Below are 20,130 nucleotides of genomic sequence, written 5' to 3'. Positions count from 1 at the left end.
ATTGGAGTCAGAGCGAGACTGTCCAGCGACCGGTCTCCGCACACACAACACACAGTCAAGCCCTCTGCCCATAATTGCTGCTAATCACTCGACCTTTGACCTCTGTAATTACTTCCTATCGGTGTGCATTGTTAACACTTAGCCCCTCTTTTTTTCCCCTAGCTAAGCAAACAGCTAGCTTTAGCGTGGAGCCAGACACCCAGGGCCCTTATTGATTCATTGCTGAGAGAGCCTTCAGGAGCCTGCTAATTGACACAGTGAAATGAACAATGAGGGCAACGTTGAATTTATACACTGTTATGTTATCTCAGCCTGGCACTTTTGTGAGACTGAAAATCTGGGATTAGGGCAGCCCACCGTTGTGAGGAGATAATGGGCCGATCGACAATGCAGGCACGGCAGTAAACACATTCGGCTAGGGAAGCCAACTGGTTAACTGCAATCAGTCTGGAGGGTGATTTCATCCAAAGGATTTGTGTGAGATTCCGGAACGTTCCTCTCTCTGGCCTCCGTGAAGTGGAAAGGGGAGGCTCTGTCGGGGAAATCCCAGCACCAGCCAGAACCCGAGAGCTCTGGAACAGGAATGTCATTACTATGGGCTATTTCCAGACAGATGCTCCGGCAAACTTGAGAGGTAAACGTGATAAAGACTTAAAGAGTGACCAGTTTAATGGCAAATCTTCACTGGCCGTCACAGGACAGTCCACTGCTCCCCTATGTGCAGAGAGGGTTAACAGTGGACTAAAGATGATAGTAATGCTTAACCAATGATCCACTACAGTGCATGTGTCATCAGTGTAGTGGTAGTCAGCATGTATGCATGCATGGGAACTCATATTCATACACATTCAGACACATCCACACACCCACACACACACACATACACACACACACACACACACACACACACACACACACACACACATACAGAGACACACACACACATGCAGATACGCACACATTCAAAGACAGACACACACACATTCTAACTTGCAACTGCACAGCTTTAAAACACGAGGAAATGCTTGGAGACACACACACACACACACACACACACACACACACACACACACACACACACACACACACACACACACACACACACATACAGTCAGTGCTGCACTGTGAGAACGGCTTCAACATGTGCCATCATTTGTGGAGTTTTTTTTAATAATTCATCCGCAGCTTATGGAATGATTACACAGTCACTCATTATGCATTAACATGGGTCAGAAGCCTGTCTGAGCTAAACGGCCCCATAACCCCCCCACACACACACACACACACACGCACACACAGACACCTCCCACCCCTGCTTACTGGCACAGACTGTGGCCTCGGACTGCCAACATCACCCTTTGCTCAGTGACCAGGTCAAGGGAGACAAACACATGGGCGACTGAGTTTGGAATTCCAGGGAATTTCAGGCATAGGCATGAACTTTGACACGGATACCATTAAAGACATGGCTCTCAGACCTGCCTCGTCTCAATAGTCAAGCCTCTGCTTGTCCTCCAAACTGACTCCATTTGCAATTTGTCCTGACGAACGCTGATAGAAATGAGGTCTCAATCAGGATCCTGCGTTATTATTACGTTACCTAAATAGGTCTCCCCATGTCTTCTGTTCTGGGGGTTTGGGGTTTGCCCTGGAGGGGTCGTAATTAAACACGCCGCTTTATTTTTAGGAGCGCGGCCTCGATACAGCTGTTTCCTCTTACTGGGCTCCGGGAGCCACGGGCGGGCGGGCGGGCGGGCTGCGCCTCGTCGTCGGGCCCCTGCGCCGGGCTCCGCGGCGGGCCGGTGTGGTGTGGTGCGGTGCGGTGTGGCCCAGACCGAGGCCGGCCCGTCTCTGCGGGGGTGAGGGAGTAAATGGCAGCTCTGTGGACGGCGGTCGGCCGGCACAATGAAAGCAGCCTCTCCAGGCACGCTGCCCAGGCAAGTGAAGTGGTTTAGAGAAGAGTCCAGAGCATCCTAAAAATAAAAAGTGCGCTCTCTCTGTCTCTCTCTCTCTCTTTCTCCTGGGCTCTTTTTTTTTTTTTGCAGTTTCTTTTGGCCTCATTTTCTTTGCCTTTTTCTATCTCTCTATTGGTTTTCTCTGTAATGTTATTCTTTCTCTCTTTCTTTCTCTTTCTCTTTCTCTTTCTTCCCTGTCCTTTTTTTACTCAACCCTTTTCTCCTCTCTCTCTCTCTTCCTCTTCTTTTCAAGCCTTCTCTTTTGTCCACTCCGTTTCCAAGTGTCCAGAAGACACTGATCCCACATGATCCTCACGTCACCACCGTATTTGGAGGGAAGAGAACGGTCCTGCGTTGGTCATCCAGGCGCGGGCGTCTGCAGCCCGACCACCACAGCCCTCAGAGCCCGGCCTTCCGCCTCGGCCACGCCTCAGACGGCAGACTGTGGAATGCGCCGTGACCGTCGCCGTGACTCTGCCTCCCTCACCAAGCCAAGCCAGGAGATAGCAGAGAATCTGATTGTCAATCAGACATTTACACTAATGAGCCCTGTATCTGATTAGATTTCAATTTCAATTTAATTTCACTTATAGAGCGCCAAAACATTGAACATGTCTCATGGCGCTTTACAGAGTTAAACATTCAGAGAGAGCCTATGAGTAAAAGGGGCAAGAAAAAACTCCCTAGAACTGGAGATACATAATATAGGAATAAACCTCGGACAGATCCATGACTCAAGGGCCCAACCCATCTGCCTAGGGTCAGTTACAGTAGAGTAAGTGTGTGATTGTTTTCCCCAGAGACAGATTAACTGGAAGAGGAGCCCCTGGTGGCTGATGAGCACCCCGGTATGAGGACAGTGTGTGTGTGGTGGTGCCGGCCATTAAGAGTGCTACTGTACTGTACTGTACTGTACTGTACTGTACTGTACTGTACTGTACTATACTGTACTGTACTGTACTGTACTGTACTGCGTGGTGGTGTGACGAGACACTGAGGGGGAAGTCTGCACACACAGCAGTGAGAAAACACAGACACACACACGTACTGTAGGAGGACCCATGACTACTACAGGAGGTGAAATTCCATCTGGTGAAAAAATGTCTGTGAGAGGACAGGAGAGAGAAGTGAGTGTTTGTGTGTGTGTGTGTGTGTGAGGGAGATGGAAAGAGAGAGAGAGAGAGAGAGAGAGAGAGAGAGAGAGAGAGAGAAAGAGAGAGAGATATGACAAAGAGTTGTTGTGTGAGTGGGAGAAACATAGTGTCAAATCAGACACACACAGACACACACACACACACACACACACACACACACACAGAAAAGCACACATGCTCACAGCATCTGCAGGCCAGTCTGGCTGTGCTGTGAGGTGGAGGGGGGGGGGAGAAAAAAGGGAAGGAAAAGCAAAGAGAAGCCTCAGCGTCTGTCCTCACGTGCCCCGCATTCCTGGGCCACAGCCCCAGACTCCACGTGCCGACCACCGACCGACCGCCGCTCCTGCTCACCGCCACACCGCCCAGCTACGCCGCGCTACGCTACGCACCAGAGCCAGCCGGCCGGCCAGGCTGACGGGAGCGAAAGGTATTCATGGCGCCAGCTGAGGACCTCAGGGAGGGAGGGGAAAAAGAGAGAGAGAGAGAGAGAGAGAGAGAGAGAGAGAGAGAGAGAGAGAGCTTCTTTTCCCTTTTTTTTCCCAAGTCGGGGGAAGCGTTCTGGGTGACCTTGCGACAGCTGAAATATGTATCTCTGGAGGCCGTGTAACATGCGGAGACACGGGGTAAGGAGCGGGGGAGCCTGACCAGAGGGGCTGTGTGAGTGGACGCACGAAAAAAAAAAAACCTTGAAGTGAAACACCAGTTGCTCCGCTTCTGAGTTTAGGAGAAGAGGGTTATGACACACATCCTGATGGATTGAAGTGGCCTCTTGACATTTCCCCCTGCAGAGTTCCAATGCAAGACTGTGTGCTGGAATAAATGCTGAGCCCCTTAACTGTGTGCACTATGTGTTCTTCCGACACAGTCCCAGCCCAGGAGACCGATCAACGTGAGCCCAAATGAGTTGTGCAAACACAGCAATAATGGAGCATTTGTTCCTCACTCACTCTCCTACTCCACGATACGCATTGCTACCAGTGGCTCCTCTATTTCAGTTCATATTGATTTTTAATGCGCCCCTATAAATACAGAGCAAGACTGCTCCGGCAGACCACCTCTGTCCGACCCCTTTGCCTTGACAGCGAAATGGTCGGGGGAGCGGTGGGAGATGAATCAACACGGGAGACCAGCGAGGCCCCAACCGCAGCCGGTGCTGCCGCGCGGCACACTCTCCACAACAGTGGCCCTTTGCTGTGGCCAGGGTGGCTGGCCAGAGCCCAAGCATGTGTGAGCCATGAGGGCTCTGTGTCTTCCCCCCGCGGAGCTCCCGCAAGCCCAGCCACATCACTGGGGCTGCGCCGCACAATGCTTACTTCAGGAGGTGGTGGCCGTAAAGCAACAGGCCTGCTTCCCATTAAGGGGCTGTGAATTTGAGAGCGCTGCCGGGGGAAGGATGGGGCTTCTCTGGCTGGAGACCAGACGAGGACGAAGCGCGCTTAGTGGCACCGGGGCTCCATCTCCAAATACCCCTCCACCCCCCCTCCACCCGGATGGGTTCCTGGCAGGAGACCAGACACGAGAACGTAGCTCGCTTAGTGGAACCGGGGCTCCAAATACCCCCCTCCAGCCCCCACCCCGTGCTGGAATTCACAGATGAGAGGGCCTGAGGTTTGCTCATCACCGCTCCACTGCCACATGTTGATTTCCCTGTTGCTCATATTCAGTTACAGGTTCATGTGACCACGCTCGCTTCAAACACCATCTGATTCCCTCCGACTAGAGCCCTCCAGCCCCCCCCCCCCCCCTCCCTCCCTCCCTCCCCCAACCCCAAACCACTCACTTTCAGCAAGGACCCTATACTCTTCTCGCTGCGCGTCCTCTCTCTTCTGGATCAGAAAAACGTGTGAGGAGAAAACCGGATGAAAAGATGAAAATCACAACGTTCACAGGCATGTCCTGCCCCGAAGGCCTCTCTGAGTCCTCGCTACGACCGCCTAAAAAAAAAAAAAAGAAAAAAAGAAAAGAAAAACTTTAAAAACATTAACAGCAAAAAAAAAAAACTTCAAACTGCTGGTCACAGACAAGTAGAACAATAGGCTGCCAGTTTCAACCGGAGCAGTGAGGGTTCCGTGTTTCTCCCCTATTATGGGACGAGCACAAAGCGTGTGACAAAGCCTCCCTCCCATTGGAGGCGTCTGAATGCGGCCGCCCTGACACCGTGTCAAGAGGGATTTGACATCTCTCATCTCCTCCCAGGCCCCAACCTGAGGCAAGTTTGCCAGGGGTGTCACAGGGTTAAGCATTTCCGATTTCATGTGGAAGTCTATGGGGATTATGTGTGTGTGTGTATGTGTGTGTGTGTGTGTGTGGAGGGGGGGGGGGGGTTGTATATTGGGAAGTGAAAGATGAATAGTGCATAAATATTGGTCTTTATTGGTGTGTCAATGTGGGAAGTGTGTGTGAAGTGTGTGTGTGTGTGTGTGTGTGTGTGTGTGTGTGTGAGGGTGAGAGGAGGGGACCAGGGGAGGCTCCAACCGCAGTTGTGCTAATGGGCTGTGCACGGCTCTTTTGTGAGGGGAGGGAGGGGGAGAGTCCCACCTTGAGGACCCTTGCATTCTCTCGGTGACAATGTGCTTCCATCATGTCCTCCCACTCAAATGGCCGCAGAGAAGCCTTTCATCCCATTGTCTGCCCCCTCCTCTCCTCCGGGCCCAACGCAAGAGAAATGGCCTGTTAGCACGGCCCGGGCTCTGACCCCCTCGTTCTTCTTCTTCTTTTTTCTCTCTCCCTCTCTTTCGGCCATGCTGCTCTGCTTGCCCTGTCCAGCCGAATCAGCCCCCAAATCTCTGTTGTGGTCAAGGGGGGTCCGCCTATGCCAGGGGTGTCCAGGGATGGCATTGTTCCGCCGGGCTCATTACCAAGACAGAGCCCCCCGAGCCCCAAAGACACAGCGGCGGCGGCGGTGCTGGCACTCTCAGGGCCCCTCCTCTCACCCTCGCACACACACACACACACACACACACACACACACACACACACACACACACACACACACACACACACACACACACACACACACACACACACACACACACACACACACACACACACACACAGCCTGACAGCTCAAACTGGGAGAGGAATGCCATGGAAATCAGGTTTCAGTTAGAGAGAGAGAGTGTCAACACCGGCCTGGGCCCCAGGAGACTAGATCACGGGAGGAGGGAAGATGGATTCTGCTGCTGCTCGAGATTCTCTACACACACACACAGGCACAATGACATACTGTACATGATGTACGCTCACATTCAGATGTTTATAATCACTTCATAATCAGCTTAGCCCAATCTCAATGTATATATGACGGCATATGACTGATAATAATCCCACTGATTTCTGTTTGTCAGCCTCTCTCATCCAAAGGCAAAAGGAATTGTATCCAAGAAGCTCATTCACATTCAACGTTCAACAAATGCTGACAAAGGTGCTGTGATGTAATTTGCATAGGGCCTAATAAAACTAATACCATCTGAACAATGTAAATTCACAATATTAAATATTTACCATTATCCATATATTAAGTGTATTATCTATTAAAAATTCATTCTGTTGATTTAAGCCTTGGCAAGCTTCTTATTCTCCTTGTCCTCTGGGAGCTTAGTCTCCACTTGAATGGCTGATATAAATATGCATGGATTCATACGAATGGCCATCCATGTATGTGTACACCAGCGGAGACCTATAGCATACCGCAAGCCCTCGCCAGACTGCTCTTTACACATCCTCTGCTTGTTTGCTTTTGTTGGTTCGAACATGGTCAAGCATGGATACTTGTTGCCTTCCTTGTGTGAGTGCGTGTGTGTGTGTGTGTTTGTGTGTGCCAAGCATGGGTACTTGTTGCCTTCCTTGTGTGTGTGTGTGTGTGTGTGTGTGTGTGTGTGTGTGTGTGTGTGTGTGTGTGTGTGTGTGTGTGTGTGTGTGTGTGTGTGTGTGAAGCATGGATACTTGTTGTCTTCCTTGTGTGTGTGTGTGTGTGTGTGTGTGTGTGTGTGTGTGTGTGTCATGTAAGACTTATTGCGGTTCCCATTCTGCTTGGGCTCCGGTCCTTCAGAAGCAGTTTGGGAGACGTGCCCAGACCTCACAGGGTGTCCCGCATGGGGCCGGCGCAGGGGAGGAAACAATTAGAAGGAGGGGAGGGGTGGTGGGGGAGTGGGGGGTCTAACAGGCCAAAGAGGAGCCCCTTCTCTGGAGCTGGGGTTCAGGGGGTGAGAAAGAGAGGGAGAGGCTCCCAGCCCGGCCCTGGGATAGAGAGCACAGAGAGAGAGAGAGCAGAGGGTGGTGTGGCCCTGTCACGGAGCCTTTGTCCTGATGGAGACCTGCTCCTCAGGGGCCTGGGTGGAGGAGGGGGGGAGGGGAGGGGGGGGGCGGTGGCTGCGGGGGAGGGTTGGGAGGGTGTGTGGAGATCCATTCATTGGAGGCGTGAGGATTACATAAGACGTCATGTACATTAGAGCTATGCATTTAAGACAGCGGTGGGAACGGCGTGCTGGCGGTTCACCCACACCGCCTCTCTCACAAAGGTGTGGCGTGGGGCAGTCGCTGCTCCACCTCCTCCTCTCAAGAGAGTTACCGAGAAGTGTGTGTGTGTGTGTGTGTGTGTGTGTGTGTGTTGTTATGTAATACGCTCATTAACACGCCCTGAGAAAGCAGAGAGGTATGTTTGCGGTTGGCTTCTAACAATATTGTTCTCTCTGACCAAAAGGGCCATTCTACTCTAAGCCACTTCATGCCTTCTGAAGTAGTTAGCTTGACATACAGCTCTCCTTTGCAATGCGCTCCTAAACACATTACTGCCGGTTGGCTGGCTGTGCATAAGAGTACGAGTAGTCCAGCAGACATGTTTACAACCATCAGCAGGCTATAAGAGTACTCCGCTCTCCGCTATACAACAACAGACATGGAAAACCTTTTGAGAACAATTCCTAAAATCTCATCTTGAGGAGGTGATGATGAGGGGTCTGAAAGCTCATTCTGGAGGCGCGTGCAGAACACTCTGCGGAGGCTGTCAGCGTCAGCTCATTAGCAAAACAAATACGGCCACGTAGCTCCACAGCCGAGCGAGCCAGAGCCGAGGTGGCATGTGGGCCGGGGTGGGTCATCAGCAGCAGGGATGTAGTCGTGAAATAAGAGGTGGCCAAGCTATGAAGTCTGTGATCACAGTGGGGTGGACTGCACCATGTGGTATAGGATTTTTTTTTTAATAAAAAAGGGATTCAGAACATGTTTGATGATGGTGGAGGTTATTGAGTAATGTTTATAGCAAAACCAATGGTATTGAATGGTTCCCACAGTGTTGATGACGAGTACATGTTGTGAATGTGTAAGATACAGTGCAACTTTTGAATGTAGGTGAAGTAGGTGATATCTAAAAGGTATTTCTTTTTTCTGAAATTTCAGAGGTGGATAAACTGCGTTTACTTGCGTTTAGTCTCCACCACATCCCTGATTAGCAGTCCTTCAGAGAGGTCAGCAGCACTGTTGGTTACCGTTTGATGTACAATAGCCTGCCTTGAGGAGCTCTTCCCTGTGCTGCACAATGGAGGCATTGTACTTGTGTGTCCTTAAGAGGTACAGAGATCCCTCTGAATAGGAGAAAGTGCTAAGGTGTGAGCGAACATGTCTTCTTATCTAGATATCTACTGCATGTTGTAAATGGATTTTTTTGTTGTTTAGTTTAGTCTGGCTGAACTATGAAACGGAACACTGACATGCATTATGGGTGAATTATGGTGTAGTATCAGACTATGCACAGAAGCGCTGTCATTTGCCATCCCACATTATTTACTCAATACAGACACGATTGCGTCGCACACAAACATGTTATGCTTCTCAGAAACAAACAGAAAAGGTGGGCGTTACTGAAACGCAAGCAGCACTGTAAACAAATATGTTGTAAACAGGTCACAGGAAACATGAGTGTCCCCATTCAAGCATGACACATGGCTTTGCTGTCTTCCAGCAACAGTTCTTCATGTACTCGTTGTATTGTTCTCACTGCAGCTACAGTATATACGCGTTGGGGCCCGGAGTTGTATGTACACACGCCCTGCGCTTCCTCCACCCCACGCTGTCTGTCTCTGGCGCTTTGGAGAACATGCCGAGCTTCAGCGCTCTCATCAGGCACCTCTGGTCTGCGGCCGCCCGCCTCACCTGCGTCCCCCACTCCACCTGAGGCCGTCATCCACGCTCCGCTGTTACTCTGGGTGCACTGCATGCTTCCTCTCTTCAGGGGTACAAGGTGGTGTGTGTGTGTGTGTGTGTGTGTGTGTGCACACGTTACTGTATGTGTGCACCCATTAGTATGCACACATTAGGTGACAAATGTATATGAGGCCCAGCGCAGGTGGTGGTGCCTTGTGGCATTTCTAAGAAAAGATTGTGTCAAGCACACAATGATGCTCAGGCAAACGTCTTCCTCTCACCTGCACGCACGCACAGACACACAGACACACAGACACACAGACACACAGACACACACACACACACACACCACAGGGCACTAGACACAGCATTGCAGGTGGTTTTAGGCTGATAATGCCCAGAGCAGCACTCACCACTGTGCCGCTGAACATAACGTGCTACCACAACTCTTCTCCCGGGCTGCAGCCGGCACGCATTCTCGCCGTCTCCCATGGCAACGCCTACTGAGAGAGAGAGAGACAGCAAAGAGAAAAAAAGCCATTTCGTTTGCTCTGATATCTGTCTCTTCTGATGAAATCTTCCCCGCAAAACCTGCTCTTTGATGTCTGCATGAGTGCTCGCGAAACCACAATCCTGTGTTGTCACTATCTAGGTTTTCTGTTTGATGACAGAATAGCTATTTATACAATAGACAGACGCAGCAGACACTGAAGGCACACTTGAGAATGCCTCACACCTCGTGAACCTACATAATACAGGATGCACCTTCGCTTGACATGTGTGTGTGTGAACAGGTGTGAGGCTTCCCGCCAAAAACACACATACATTTTCATCACCGTGCCGCGTGCTTCTGACAGCCAATGGCAATTAGATGGACATGAAGGTGGATATTTTCCTTTTTTTCCACAGAGAGATCATAAAAAGAGTATAACAAAACTCTATAACATATAGTCAATACATCTTTGCTCTATTATATTTAGAGTGATGCATACCAATGTGGTGAAGCAGCGCTCAACAGCCCCCCCTTACAGTTCCTCCAAACTTCCCCACATTACCACACGGTGTCCTTAGTAACCAAGGAGAGGCCGCTGATATTTTTGGATGTGCCACTTGGTGACTGGGCACCGGTTATGGACTGCTTTCTATGTCCACAGCACCCCGCCCCATTCCTACACACTCAAACATACACATATACATACGTACATACATGTACATGAAGACATGAAGTGTGGTACACTATGTGCTTTTTAAAGTTGATGATTATGGCACAGCTGAATCCACACACACACACACACACACACACACACACACACACACACACACACACACACACACACACACACACACACACACACACTCAACCACCCACCCACACACACACACACACACACACACACGTAACAGAATGACAGGCCTGGAATCTGTAGCACATTGTCTCGTGCTTGCCTTTGAAGCGCTCTGAAAGATGGACAGATATGACAGCAGTAATAAAAACACTAAAAATATTCCTTCCGTTAGTTTCTCGTTCTTGAGCTAATGACAGCGACTGACACGAAAGCACGGAATATCTTGGCAACCACAGCAGAGCGGAGCAGTACAGTAGCTTTACCCGCGGGGGGACGGAGTGTTGTGCATGGACACGAGACTGTGGGGAACAGCAGTGGAGTCCTGCGGCTATTCAGCAGAGATATGCTGGTAATAAGACACTGACAGGAAAGTGTTTGCAGCACAAACACTCCCTCTGTTTCAAACACACACACACACACACACACACACACACACAGAGACACCCTGAACACAATGCCACACAGAGACTCTGTTTAGCTACAGTGTGCGGTTGGCACAGGCCCATGAACAGCTGGCCGAGGCAGTTAACTGAGCATGCCACTTGGCTTTTAAGCTTCAAACCTGCCCTTCTTCAGCCACAGGGGCTCACAAACAAGGCCTGGCCTTCTTCTCCCCAAACAAAGACACCCAGGAGGCAGAGAGAGGGAGAGCAAGTGTGTGTGTGTGTGTGTGTGTGTGAGAGAGAGAGAAAAAAAAGAGAGAGAGAGACAAAGACAAAGAGCAGAGAAAAAGAAAAAGATAAAGAGAATGAGTGAGTGTGTATGTATGAGGGAGAGAGAGAGAGAGAGAAAAGAGAGAGAGAGAGCGAGGGAGAGAGAGAGAGAGCGATAAACCAAGACAGAGAGCAACACAGCCCAACATGTGACTCCCCTGACTCAGTGCCAGGCCATTCATGTCAGCCGTGCAGGCCGAGCCAGGCCGGGCATCACAGCGGAGTTGATAAATGCCAGGATGGCAGAGGAGCAGCTGGTGGACGGGAAGAGAAGGGACGGGAGGGGAGATGGGCACAGCCACCACACAGAGCGCGGGAGCAGGGTGAGCGGGCGGGCGGGCGGGCACACACCCGCATGCTGCCCTCACCGCACCAGCCAGGGACACGGGCATAAAGGCCAATCTGTTACATTGGGGAGAGCGAGAGGAGGAGGCCGGCACACACAGGGGAGATAAACACACCGAGATCAAATAATGAGTCTGGGTGGGGGCACAGGGGAGGAGCAGGTTTTTACCGCAAATGAGGCGTCTTTTGTTTTGTTTTCGTGTTTTTTTCCCCCTTTATCCCTGGTTATCCCTGCCAGTCTTGGCATGCAGCTGTCAGATGTTGGGTCTTGCCCTGCTGTCTCTTGCCTCCTCTCACCGCTCAGCAGACCTTCCACAGAGATGCAGACGCTGCACTTCACTCGGCCAGACTTGACAGATTAGAGATCAGACCCTCCATTTCGTCATTTACATTAACAACAACTTACACATGTTATTTCAGCAACTTTCATCATCCTCAATGAAGCCCATTGTCTGACTTTTGTTAGCTATGTCCTCTATGAGGCTAATGTACAAGAACACATACAATACTCACACACATAAGAGGCATAACCGTGAGGCATAAAGAGACCAGTGCTGTTTCAGAGTGAGTGGAGCGCGGCGGTGGTGGTGAGCTGGAGTTTATCTACAGAGGCGCGGGGCAGCCCTGCTGCGGCTTCATCCTCGTTAGTGACATTTGGGAGGAAGGGACGGGGTCCGCCGGAGCGATCCGTCTCACCAGAGGGGGGTCCTGCCTCAAAAATGCCACTGCCTCCTGGGGGCCACGCTCCCCTGAGAGAGGCAGGGGAAGCCTCAGCCACGAGCCCCCTACCCCCGCCCCCACCCCCACCCCCACCCCACAATCCCTCTGTTCTAAAGGTGAAGCCTGTCTCGCAACTGCCCGAGGCCTCCCAAAAAACGAGCCCTGATAAGGGAGAAAACCCTCAATGTGCCATCACCCCATCATGGAAATCACTACCTTTATATTCTGACTAAGCCTTCAAAAAGCCTAAAAACATCCAGTGTTTTTTTAAAAAAACAAAAGTTGTGAACTGATTGAACCAGTGACAAACCGCTCTGACATCTTTTAGTCAGCAAATTCTTTATCTGCATCTTACAGACACCCACGTTGCATTGGCAGTGTATGAAACTGACTTGGTGTTGCTAACAAGAAGCCGGTGTGTAAGAGATATGACTGAGAACGCAAAGGCTGGGCAAGTCAGGGCCTCGGTAAAAATGTAAGGCTTGTGCAGCACTGGAAAGTTTATGTAGCGGTGTTGTACGCCTTGAAAGAGCCATACATCTCTCTGCCTTATAAATCAGTCACATAACCATCTGTATACATCTGTCACTTTTATTGCCAACTCAATACATCTCTCCACCTACACACACAGAGAGAGGGGGGGGGGGGGCAGAGAGAAAGAGAGGGAGTTAGTGAGTGAATGAGTGAGTGAGTGAGTGAGAGAGAGAGAGAGAGGGAGAAAGAGGAAGGGAGGGAGGGAGGGAGAGAGAGAGAGAGAGACAGAGAGAGGAACAGGGAAAAGAATGGGGCTTGAGGACAAGGGCCAAGCTGTAGGTCCTCAGCATAGGGGTTTGACCCCCAGGGGTTCTGGTGTACTTCACAGGAGACAGATACCATCAGTCACCAGGGCCTGAGGGACGCGCTGCCTCAGGACAGCTGCCCAGTCGGGGCTCAATCGCCTCCTGCAAGCGGCGGCCACGGGCCGACAAATCAGTCCTCGCGGGGGAGAGCGTGTGTGAGAGAGACTAGGGGAAAACGCCCATCATGCAGACTCAGGGTTCGGTGGCTTGTCATCAGTGGCCAACATCTCCAACATCACCATAGACTATTACTGTGCGTTCAGACCAAAAGCGTCAAAAGCGTCAAGAGCGCCGGAAATCATTCATTTACTATGGAGAGTCGGCGTTACCGGCGTCAAAAGCGTTCTGGGCGTGAGCGTGGCTTCATGAGCTTCACGGGCGTCAAAAAAAAGTGTAACCTCAGTTAACTTTATGGTAATGAGCTATGACACGGATCGGCGTCAACTAATCAGAATGTCAAAGTCGCAAGATTGCTGCTTGTGGTTTGTTCAAATGTTTCACGTCATGGCTTTGACGCTTTCAGCGCCGAACTGGGTTGAGCGTCGGTCTATGAGCTTCACCAGCGACTTTGACGCTTTTGACGGTTTTGGTCTGAATACACAGTTAGCCTATAGGTGAAGTGTAAAAATCTCCAACATCTCCATAGACTATTAGCCTATAGGTGAAGTGTAAACATATCCAACATCTCCATAGACTATAGGTGAAGTATAAACATAGACTATTAGACTATAGGTGAAGTGTAAACATAGACTATTAGACTATAGGTGAAGCATAAACATAGACTATTAGCCTATAGGTGAAGTGTAAACATCTCCAACATCTCCACAGACTATAGTATAGACTATAGGTGAAATGTAAACATAAACTCTAACACACCTTTCAGGACAGCAATTTACTGAAAGACATAAAAATTTAACACAACTTTCTCCATACGAAGAGTTGGCTGCAGCTGTACCTGCAGCGTACACTGAGTGTACTATGTGGCTCAACACATCATGCAGTTTTCACACTCTGTGATTTACGCATCGCATCAGCAACCAGATATAAAACAAACATATGAAAAAATAAAACCCCACTCAGCGTATGGAGGTGCAGCACATTAAATGAAGGCGCTTAATGGAAAGGGGTTGAGTCCCCTCAGCGGGCAACAACGGAGTGATTGGATTTGACATTCCATGGAATTGTGCTCAGTGGAAGGCCGCTCCAGGGAGTTTTTCACGTCCCGGAGGGCCACTGCCACGGGACGCGCCTGGACATGCCCCTGCGGATGAGCAGAGGGATAACTGATGAGCGCAGCACTCTGACAGGAAAAAAATGTGGAGAGGGTGGGAGCAGTGGGTAATCCCACTATTGTCACCGCACCGAGGAAGTTAAATGCGCTCAGCAAAAATGTCAGCTTAGATATACATATGGGTATCTCTTTATTCAGAGTTAGATATACATTGGGGTGGCTCTTCTGGCCGACTCAGGGGGATTAATTTAATGAATGGTGTGTGAAAGCGACGCGACTGAAGAAAATGACATTTTTTGACCGATGTTGAGCAAATTGCAACGGCAAAATTGCCCGTTTTGAAAATAGATGGATGGGAAAAGAAAATATAGGACCGTTTTGAGTGGAAGCATTTACGCTGAGAAAAAGGTCTGGTCCCTGCCTCAGGCCCCCTTGTGAAAAAAAAACTTTAGTCGATCTCAGTTCACTCAAGGTGAAAGGCGACTACTGTTCTCAGCCAAACAAAATAGATCTACGGCAGAATGTAAACAGTTGGATTTATACTGTGAGTGGGAAACAGCAAAAAGGCCAGCCGCAAGAGGAGACGTAAGCCAGCCTCAAACAACTTAGAGATGTGTGTGTGCAACTAATAACAAAAGCACGGCCCATGCGGACACTTCTTCACTCTGACTGTCAAAGTCTATGGCTCTATTCAATTCATTACACCCAGAGAGTTTTCCACCATGAATCTACTCTGGGAGGACAGAGCTTCCATTGCCATTATACGGCGTGTATAAATATGAGATATGGCAAGAAAAACTACTTTTAATCAGGGCGACTTTGCCACGGCAACACATCAACAGTTGACGGCGGCAAAATAAAGCATTTTATCATGTGGAAAGATTTTATTTCACACCCTCTCCCGGGTTAAATGGAGTGGCCCATTTGCCACTCCTGTTTTACTGCTCTCTGGGGCCGAGTGCTTTTTCTTCCCCAACTCAATTGGCTAGTTCTCATTCAAAGCATACCCCTCTCGCTGGTTATATATCGCACCGATGTGTGTGTGAGTGTGTTTCTATACAGTGTTATCCACTGTTATATAATGGCAGCAGAGTTGTCTTCTCGGAGGCTGGGCTGGAGTTTGGCTGGCCTCCAGGCCCACACAGCACTCTCTGTCCTGCCTGCCTGCCTGCCTGCCCAGCCCTCCCTCTCTCTCTCTCTACACACACACACACACACACACACACACACACACACACACACACACACACACACACACAGCATCCAGCAGCAGCTGCTGCCCCCCTTGCCGCTTCGCTGATGCTAATGAGATGCCGTCTTTTTGTGGAGGGCAGAAGATTAAAGATCTCTCTGTGACTCTTTCTCCCTCTCTCTCTCTCTCTCTCTCTCTTTGCTCTTCTTCTCTGTGACTCTCGCTCTCTTTCACCATATATTTCCCCTCTTAGAGACCACTCGGTTCATTTGTTCCCCCCTTGGTAAAAGGGGGGGGGGGGGGGGGGGCACGGAAGAATGCAGGTCCAGCTGACCTGCACCTGCTCAGTGGCTGAGGACTACAGTAGCACAGACAAATCTCTTCACCAGTCGGTGAAGTGGGCTGTGTGTGCATGGCTTGCAAAGCATCGTGGAGAGTAACCTTGCCCTGAACATATTTAGTCTCAACTGTAAATAATTAATAAACAGGGCAGAGATTCAGACTAAATATCTTCATTTGGAGGCTTATATATGTTTCTGGAGACATTGCTTTACAAACGTTTGTTGAAAGAAGGCATGTAAAAATGCAGTCATTATAGGAGACATTTGTTTCCCTAATGCATCCTGCACATTCCAGACAACTTAAGGCTACGCAAAATAGAAGTCATTCAAACGAATTTAATGGATAATGTTTCCTTTGAACATTATGCCAACAATCATGAAGTTAAGTACTTACTTAGGATGTGTTTATGAAAAATGCCTCCCAGATATATACAAACAACCAGGCCCACCTTTCTGTCCGCCTATTCTCAAATCTAAAACTGTAACCAGACTACTAACAGAACACAACCACTCACATGGTGTCCGTCTGTGAGCGCTCATGTGTAAAACAGGGAACTGTTCTTATGGCTGTTTACTTACCCTTGAGGCTTGAGGTCATCCATATTACAAGAGGGGGCGTGACCTCAATGCGAGAAAGCTTCCAAGGTCAAACATATTCCCCCAGACTGGATGTCCCAATGAGCTGAACTGTGACCTTTCACACCCTGTGTATGACAAGATGATGGAGAGACAAACAGACACCATCGTATCCCCCATTTAAACACTTTCCTCCTAGCGTAACCCCGGTAGGACTTCCAGACATGCAGATGGATGAAGAGTGGGTCATCTGTAATGACCTCCCTTAAACTGGTTCCAGAGTGCTGTAAATAAAGACACACTGGATTCACTGGTGCGCCTGGTGGTAGGTGAGGTGAGGCCCCTCTGTTAAAGTCACATATAGATAATATGAAGAGTTCAGATGCAAACCGCTCTAAATCCGCCTGACCACTTTTCTTTGAAATGAGCATTTTTATATTTTTTTTTAAATCAGGTTCCTTGATTTTTGCCTACAAATGGATATTTCAGACCAAGAAAAGAGTGGTATTTAGTGGATTTTGAAGCAAAATTATTTGACTAACTTACTACAGTATGTGTGGAGAGTATTCACTCACAATCGTTATCTCATTTTTGATAGAGGTGGCGTTTAGAGGGTTCATATGGACTACCTAGAACTTCTACTGACTGGATTGTTATTGAAGATGAGTGTCAATTCATGTGAGCACCGAGCTACAGCACTCTGATTTTATCCAGAGAATATTTCCAGTTGTATTTTTGGCTTGCCTGGGGAGCGGTCCTCAAGACAAAACCTCAAACATCAAGCACAGTTACATGAAAGGGACATACACTTCACTGAAGCAGGGACAGACTCCAGAAGACTTTAAAGATTCTGCATCAATCTCTCTCTCTCAAACACACACATACAAATATTCGCATATGCACAAACACTTTCACACATTCATAGACAGCAACAAGGCTATTTTAAGCAACACAAACAAAGCGCAGATCAACTGGCGGAGTGAGGAAGGGAGCTGTCAGCTCCAGCAGACTACTGAATTTGATGGAAGAGCTTGTCCCATCTGGGCCTAAAACACAGAGTGAATTGGGGGACTGAGGCTGTGATGAAGTGATACAGACAGATACAGGGGGATGGATAAAGGCAGAAGGAGAGAGAGGGTGGGGGTGATAGATGTCCATGTTGGAAAGGAGGGGTCAGCAGGAAACTGCTGTGGCAATCCATCACCACTGGACCAGGCTCAGGTGCTGTGAGGGGCTGTGTGTGTGTGTGTGTGGGGGGGGGGGGTATGTGGAGGGGAAGAATCTGAAGAAAACAGAAAGTGGGGTGAGAGAGAGAGAGGGAGAGGGAGATGAAGGGTGGGCAGAGACAGAACATACTGGTAGAGGCTGGGGACTAAAGAGCTGAAGAATATAGAATGTTGAATGGGGGTACTAAGGGATCCTGGGGACAGAGAGGCTCAAGAAAAAAACAAAGAGGTAAAGGATGAGAGAGAAAGAGATAGATAGTGTTTGAGAGAGAGGGAGAGAGAGAGAAAGAGAGAGAGAGAGAGAGAGAGAGAGAGAGAGAGAGAGAGAGAGAGAGAGAGAGAGAGAGAGAGAGAGAGAGCAAGAGCTACAATGGTGCAGAAGACTTTTGGGACAGGAGGGCTGACCTGGCAAGTCATCCTGTGCTTGTGCCCTGTTCTGCTGCTTACTAAACCAAACTGTCACTGCCCTGAATAAAAACCAGCCAAGGTAAATAAACCGACAGGGGAGTCTGCCGGCAGAATCTGCTGAGACCAAGTCCTCATCTATCATTTCATCATGATTCCCAAGGACACTGCCTCCCAAGGACACTGCCAAATGGCCTTGCGGACGTTCAGCCAATAGGCTCATTCGAGTTCATGCAGTGCTGCGCAGATCTGGATCTATGGGTGCCTCTCAACATCTCTCTAACGAACACTGGATAGACTATCCCATTGTTGCCGCCCCATCATTCTTTATGTAGATCAGTGAGGACGAGGACCGAGGAAGGAAGGGAGGATGTATAAAACACTAATTGAGGGGCACCCTATGTGATGCATGCTGGTTTGAAACAGGCTGGTTAGAAATGTTGTCTGACTTCCTCTGGCACAGCAGGACATCACCAGGATGTCACCATGTGACATGAGGCCTTGCAGGACCAAGACGCCTGCAATCAGCTTGCAGTTGCTCACCACAAACTGCATGAGCTAGATCCCACCTATGACTTCAAAACATCACCCTCACTGGCTGGAATCTCCCATCGACATGTTTCCCACGGCATTTCCGTATGCTAAAATGACACAAACGTACAGAAAACCTTACTGAATTCATGTCCTACAATGCCTGTTGATTATATACCAAAAATGTTATTTTTTTAAACATCATGATTTATTAAGCCAGTCATCATGTTCATTTTGAATGTATAAGAAGGGGATTTATTTGACGCAAACACAATTCTGTGACACGTCCCGTCAGTCACATCAAGTGTAGACTTCAGGTGTAGAGGCCTGTCTGCCATTTTCTCCATCTCCTCCCAGCTGACACTGGCAGATCATGTAAGATCACGTTAGCCGTCAAGTCAGCCGCAAACCCGTGTCGAACACACCCAGTATCAGGTAATCCTACATCCTACAAGTGTAAACCAGACATGGCTGCCCTGCCACAGATTTCCCCCCTGCCCCTGGACTTGGTCTCTTCCTCTGCATTTATCTGCCTAGAGGTCGGCACATCACCAGAGGACACACGCACGCACACCGCTGGTGTGGACAGGAGAGGTCTAGACACAGCTATTGATTGGGCTCTCGGTCCATCGCCTGCAATTGTCAAGGGCCCAGTACAGTAAGACCACTTCTGAAGGAAGGGTGATGCTGGGTAATAGGCCTACTACAGTATGTTGATCACTGCTTCAAATGACCTACAGCAGCTAGCTACACTGAGCATGTTTACCTGAATATTAATATTCTGATACTAACCCAACTAAGGAAATGTTCAGTGCAAAAACAATTATGAAAGGAATGTGGGATCATTTAAAGTCATCTAAATATCATAATCACAATATTGTGTTATTCTGAATAAAGTCAATAGTCTGATTATTGCTGTGCATAAACAATGTTAATTATTATTTATTAATATGCAAATGTGTGTCGATGTGAATGATTATGTGTCCAGCTGCATCAGTAGATGTTTTTTTCAGAGTCCAACACCACGCCCTCTCAAATCTGACCTCAACAGATTAAAAAAAAAGAGAGAAAAGTACATGCAGAGGTAAGGTCCGATTCTTGTCATGACAAATGACCACGACCCTCTCAAAGGGGAGCAGAAGTCAAAGCATAGGGCGTATGAGAGGGCCCAGACGAGAGAGGGGGGGGGGGGGGCGGGGTTGCGAGGTGAGAGTCGAGACGAGACGAGACGAGACGAGCGGAGGGGAGAGGAGGGAAGGGAAGGGGCGGGAGTGGCGCTGAGATAGTGTCTACTCAGCAGGGCCTTTCTAGTCCCCCCGCGGAGGCCGTGAGGGGCAGGGATGTCAGCACATTCTGACAGGCTCCGGGCGAGGGGGGGATGGGGACCTGATGCAAGCGCCACTCCGCTCCATCAA

Source organism: Sardina pilchardus, chromosome 2 (genome assembly GCF_963854185.1).
Source record: "Sardina pilchardus chromosome 2, fSarPil1.1, whole genome shotgun sequence".
In the NCBI taxonomy this organism is placed as follows: domain Eukaryota; kingdom Metazoa; phylum Chordata; class Actinopteri; order Clupeiformes; family Clupeidae; genus Sardina; species Sardina pilchardus.
The sequence above is the reverse complement of the archived record's forward strand: the minus strand, read 5'-3'. Positions refer to the sequence as shown.